The 6,250-nt window shown below is 41.6% G+C and overlaps 1 pseudogene; it reads left to right on the forward strand.

Moving 5' to 3' along the window:
* Positions 1-1,994: 1,994 nt before the first annotated feature.
* LOC115690110 (disease resistance protein RPM1-like) lies at positions 1,995-5,209 on the forward strand (annotated as a pseudogene).
* The last annotated feature ends 1,041 nt before the right edge of the window (positions 5,210-6,250 follow it).

The following is a 6,250-nucleotide window of genomic DNA, read 5'->3' on the forward strand; positions in this document are numbered from 1 at the left end:
TATTTAGGACTAAATTGATCCAATTGAAAGATTTATGACTAAATTGATATCAATGTAATAAGTTTATGACTTTTTTTTGTACTTTTCCTGAAAGATAGTCTGAACACACTAAGACAATGAGAACACAAGAAAACAATGGGAACACCCTTATTGACTTTTTAACCTTGCAAATCAGCCACCAACCATCAATAGAGACTTTTCAAGTTGCAGAAGCTTCCCCGTTAGTGGGTTCGTTTTCACACCGCTAACAATAGAAAGCCGATGTTAAGACCAAAAAAAGAAAAAGTTGCACAAGCTTTATCTTGGATGTTTTGGTTCCACGGGGTTCCACGAGGTTAGGAGGTGGACAAAAATTATCAATTATTTGCAGGGTTAATAAATTGGCTTGATGGATTGATCAATGGAAATTTCAAATCCTGACACTCCTGCACCAGTTTCGACTGTTCGTGGTTAATAACTTTTCTTGTGAGTAGCAATTCTCATTGGTTTTGTGGTCTTTCCTTATGTTCGTTTAAACTGATGAAAGTTACTACGATGATCAGGAGAATTACCAATTTGTAAGAGTTCACTACGACGATCATATGCTCTAAAATTGACCTTGGGAGGTTCTTTGTGTGCATTTAATTAGTACGAGAAATATTTAATCATAGTTTTCATCTTTTTGCGTTGTGCATCTCAGTTAGTCTCGCCCCCCTCCACCTCAAATCCCGCGTCCATTGTTGGCTGGGTTGTGAGTTGACCAGTCACGAGTAGAAAATTGCTAAGTCCATGAATGACCAATTGCTGTTGTCGGCAAGAGTCATCAATACAATAATGCAATATAAAAAACTGCCACTGGGGCCGAACGAAATGCAGCTGGCTTTACTTTGCCGGTTGCTGTTTTCATGAGCTGCTTCTACTTGTCATGTTCACGGGCAAAGCCTCTCCAAGAGAAGCTCCTGCCAGGGGCATCAATGCAATCTGCAAGAAGAGTTTCCTTTGCGGGTTCATACGAGCTCAAGCATACCATGATCAGGGTCCCCGTGAGGCTAGGAAGCACATACACTCTCCGGAGGCCTCTGTGTCGGACACCGACACTCGTCCGACACTCTTTTTTTAATTATTTATTTATTTATGAATTTGAATCAAATTAATTTGATTGAAATAATCATAAAAATGATAATTTATTCTGTATATATAATATATACATTTAATATATAACGTGTCCTAACGTGTAATAATTTTCTATTTTTTGAAAAATGATGTGTCGGCGTGTCATGTCGTGTCGTATAGCGTGTCGTGTGTTGGTATCGATGCTACTTAGCCGCAAGGTAGTCGCCGCCTCCGCTGATGGTCAACCCTACCAATAGATACAAGAACATCACGTATTCACCATCACCACTGTCACTTTGAGCGGATGGCTCGCACCACGGTCATGAAAACTACTCATTCAATCAAGTAAGACTTCGTCCAATTCACTACCTCGTGTGTGTTTGTGTGTGTGGCATGGAACTTTTCCAAATTAATTGGCGGGGCAATAGAAAAAATAGACCCGACCACATATCACAGTGCCATTAGGTTCGGTCGAATCGATCCATTTGCGATATCTCCACTTATCGGCATTGTGTACAGGTGTTTTGTAATGCGCCTAATTTGGCAGGTCTTGTGTGAAATTCATAGCGATTCTCAAGTTCTTGTGGTGCAGATCTCACAAAATAGTACCTCAGTGGAATGGGCATTATAAAGAGATCAAACAGTCCTCCTCGTAAACTGGAATGCCTCTGCGGTTCTCTTTATTTTGGTCGGAACTACTACGATGATCAAGAGAATTACCAATTACCAATCCATACGAGGTTACTACTGCAGCTGTATGGTCGTAAATTTACCTTGTGAGATATTTTGTGTCGCGTCCATTGTTGACTGGTTCATGCAGCAGTGCAACATAAAAATCTGCCACTAGGGGCCAATGAAATGCAGCTGGCTTTACTTGGCAGTTTGCTTAGTATCGCAATCAGTGCTGTACCATCGGAGTTGAGAAGTCATTGGAAGACTTTGCCGAGTAGATGAGCTCAAGACCATTTGGATGTTCATTCAAAGGATTCTTTCTTTTGGTTTCAGACGGTACTAGCAAACTGCTATACCCTATTTCCTTCTTGCCTGAGGTTTGATCTCGCGAGATCAGTGAGCAAGAGTAATGGCAGAATCCGCAGTGTCCTCTTTGGTTGAGAAGCTTGCTGTGTTCGCTGTGAAAGAGGTGAAACTATTGAAAGGGGTACGTGAAGAAATTAAACTCATCAGAGATGAATTTGAGCGCATGAAGGCCTTCTTAGAACGTGCCGAGTCATCGAAAGACGATGACCCCGAGTTGAAGGTTTGGGTGAAACAAGTCAGAGATGTTGCGTACGATGTGGAGGATATTCTGGATGAATTCATGCTCAACTTGGCAAGAGATCGCGGAGATGGGGTCAGGAGGTACCTACACAAGATCAAGCTATCCATAAACACCTTGAAAGAACGACATCAACTCTCCTCCAAAATAACAAATATCAAGTCAAGAGTCATCAGCATTGGTGAAGGGCATCGACGATACAATTTCAAGTCGTCTTTCCCAGAGCAAAGTGCGAGCGCATCCACCGGAGGCACCTCATGGCACGATTTCAGGGAGGACGCTTTTCCAGTCGAGGAAGGTGAACTGGTGGGGATTGACGAGCCAAGAGAAGAGCTTATTAAGTGGCTTGTTGATAGAGAACCCGAACTTGAAGTTGTGTCAATCTTAGGGATGGGAGGTTCAGGGAAGACCACTCTGGCAAAAAGAGTCTACGACAATCAGAAAGTAAAAGCCTACTTCCAAAGCCATGCATGGATGACTGTCTCACAGTCTTATAAGATTCAGGATATTTTGAGGGACATGATTGAACAACTTCATGGAGAAATTCAGCAACCGGCCCCTCAAGGAATAGAATCGATGAATAGCATGAGGCTCAAGCAGATAGTGAAAGACTTTCTGCAGCAAAAGAGGTACGTCATTGTCCTAGATGATATATGGAACTTGGAAGCACTAGAAACTATAAAAAACACAATGCCTAATAGCAGCTGCAGTAGCCGAATAATAATCACCACTCGCATAGCTGATATTGCTATGGGCTCATCTGACCAATCAAAAGTTTATACCCTTAAGCCCTTGTCTCCAGCAAAATCATGGTTTTTATTCTGCAAGAAAGCCTTCCGTGGGAAACCCTGTCCTCCTCACCTAGAGCACCTTTCTCGACAGATTTTGAAAAAATGTGAGGGTTTGCCACTTGCCATTGTGGCAATTGGCGGTCTTCTCTTTGCAAAAGATAAGTCTAATGTTCAAGAATGGGAGATGATTTCTCGCAGCCTTGCTGCAGAATTGGAAAGCAATGACAGGATGCAAAATTTCAAGAAAATTCTCAGCTTGAGCTATAGTGATTTGGATTATAACTTGAAAAGTTGCTTTTTGTACTTGGGAGTATTTCCCGAGGATCATGTGATTGAGTGTACGAGACTCATCCGTCTGTGGATTACAGAAGGATTTGTTGAGGAAAGAGAAGGGATGATAAAGGAGGAGGTTGCTGAAAGATATCTGAAGGAACTTATAAACAGAAGTTTGGTGCAAATTGCAGAAACAACTCCCTACGGAAGGCTAAAAAGTTGCAGGGTACATGACCTAATGCGTGAAAGTATCATTTCTAAGTTAAGGGACGAAAACTTTGTTTCGTTTGCATCTGAGCAGAAAACAAAATTGCATGAAAGAGTACGGCGTCTATCAGTCCAAAACACCTGCAACGAGGCACTAAAGCAGCTAAATCTTTCTTGCCTATGCTCTCTGCTCATTTTTGAGTCGGGAAGATTGTCTAGCTCAGACGAGCAATTCTTCCCAAATGACTGTAAGCTACTGAGGGTGTTAGATCTGAGAGGTTCATCCCTTCACGAGTTCCCGCAACAAATACCAATTATGTTCCACTTGAAGTATCTAAGTTTGAGAAGGACCAACGTGCGCATCATTCCTAAGTCCATTGGGAAACTCCAAAATCTGGAAACTCTGGATCTTAAACACACGTTGGTCTCTGAGATGCCTGTGGAGATAACCAAGCTCAAGAAACTACAACATCTATTGGTGTACCGTTATGCGGAAATCACAACTTCCGTACCCTTTGGTCTTAGAGAGGGATTTTCAGCTCCCAAGGGCATTGGAGCGCTAGCATCACTGCAGAAACTGTCCTGTGTAAAAGCTGGAGGTGGTCCGAGCAAGAAGACAATGCAAGAGCTGGGAGAGTTGAGTCAACTAAGGAGGCTGGGTGTAAGAGACCTGAAAAAAGATGATGCAAAGGAGCTATGCCACTCCCTTGAGAAGATGACTAGCCTTCGATCACTAGATGTGGCTGCAGAAAGTGAGTCTGAAGTAATTGATTTGGATTTTCTATCTTCACCTCCCCCGCTCCTTCAGGTTCTATATATTGAAGGGTGTCTAAAGAAGCTGCCTCATTGGCTTCCTCTACTGAACAATCTGGCCAAAGTGCGTTTGGGATGGAGCAGATTGGAATCCAGCCCCCTAATTGATTTACAGAAGTTACCCAATCTTGTGGAGCTTGAATTGACTAATGCCTTTGATGGGGGAACATTGGTTTTTGGAGATGGAGGGTTCCCAAAGCTCAAGGAACTATGGCTCGTCAAGCTGGAAAATCTAAAATTTGTGTTGATGAAGAGTCGGGCAATGCCTTGCCTTCAAAGTCTCTCCATTCACGGATGCAGGCGCTTGGACTGGCAATCATTACTGTTGGTCCTCCGCGGCCTCACCCTTGCCAACCTCAAGCGTCTCCAACTCTATGACATGCCAGAAGAATTTGCTCTTGCACTCTATCCGTACAGAAGTAGCAGATTGAGGAAGGGCATTCTGCAAGAGTACTATGAGGAGGTGATGGAACGCATCCCAGAAGTCTACTTTAACTGGTGGGAAGAGGATCACTGGGAGCGTTATGATCTTAGCCTCGATTCCTATCATGTCATCGAGGGTAGGGTGACGAGTCATGTCGAGGTCCTTCCTCAAGTTAAAAAAGAACCGAGAAGCAAGTGGTCTCCGTTAAAAAGATATTGACAATAGTAATTTTGTTTTCTCTTGATGTTTTCTGTGATTATAATTAGCTTTTTTATTTTTAAGATTATTCATTTAATTTTGTATATTCTGATTATTTTAAGATTAATTCTCTCTAATTGAAAGATGGCTCAATTTGAATCTCTTTATTTTATTTTTTTCTAGCTAGTATTTCAGCATTTCTTTTAGTTAGTCTATTTCCATAGTTTTCTCGTTTCAAACTATGTTGTTTTAAGCTGAAAATTACAAGAGTGCAAAATTACAAGAAAAGAATGGGAACACCCTTATTGACTTTTTAACGTTGCAAATCAGCCACCAACCGTCAATAGAGACTTTTCAAGTTGCAGAAGCTTTATCTTGTATGTCTTTGTCCCATGGGGTTAGGAGGGGGACGAAATTTATCAATTATTTGCCGGATTAATTAATTGGCTTGGTGGATTGATCAATGGAAATTCCAAGTCCTGACGATCCCGCATCAGTTTCGACGGAAGCTGTCTGTGGTCGGTAACTTTCCTTGTGAGTAGCAATTCTCTTTGGTGCTATGGTCTTTCTTTATGTTCGTTAAAACTGATAAAAGTTATTACAGTGATCAGGAGAATTACCAATTTTGTAAGAGGTCGCTACCACGTCCCCGACCATATGCTCTAAAATTGACCTTGTGAGGTTCTTTGTGTGCATATAATTAGTACGAGAAATATTTAAGCATAGTTTTCATCTTTTTGCGTTGCTCACTCTCTGTTTGTCTCACCCCTTTCCACCCGACTCCCGCGTCCATGGATTGTGAGTTGATCAAACACAAGAGTAGCAAATTGTCGACAAGGAATCATCGATACAATAATGCAATATTGTTCGCTCGTTTTACGACGAGGAATATCCTTCACCGAAATTTCAATCTTCGGTTTTTATTAAGGTAGGTTCTGTGGTTTGACTACTAGGAGAGTTGTGGTGAAACGTAAAGTATAACACAGGATTGTATGGAATGGATAGAAATCTGATGGATTGAAAATGGATCTAGACTAAACAGAGTTTCAAGCTACGTTACAATACTCCTACGAAAGCTATAAATGACTCGAAAGTTAACTAGAGCTACAGGAAGCTGTAAATACAGGAAGTAAAGATGCCTAGGAAACTAAAGTGCAGATAAGCTTGAGTGTTTTT

This window comes from Syzygium oleosum, unplaced genomic scaffold, assembly GCF_021117445.2.
Source record: "Syzygium oleosum isolate NSW1041296 unplaced genomic scaffold, Sole_v2.1 Sole_v2.06, whole genome shotgun sequence".
Taxonomy (NCBI): Eukaryota; Viridiplantae; Streptophyta; class Magnoliopsida; order Myrtales; family Myrtaceae; genus Syzygium; species Syzygium oleosum.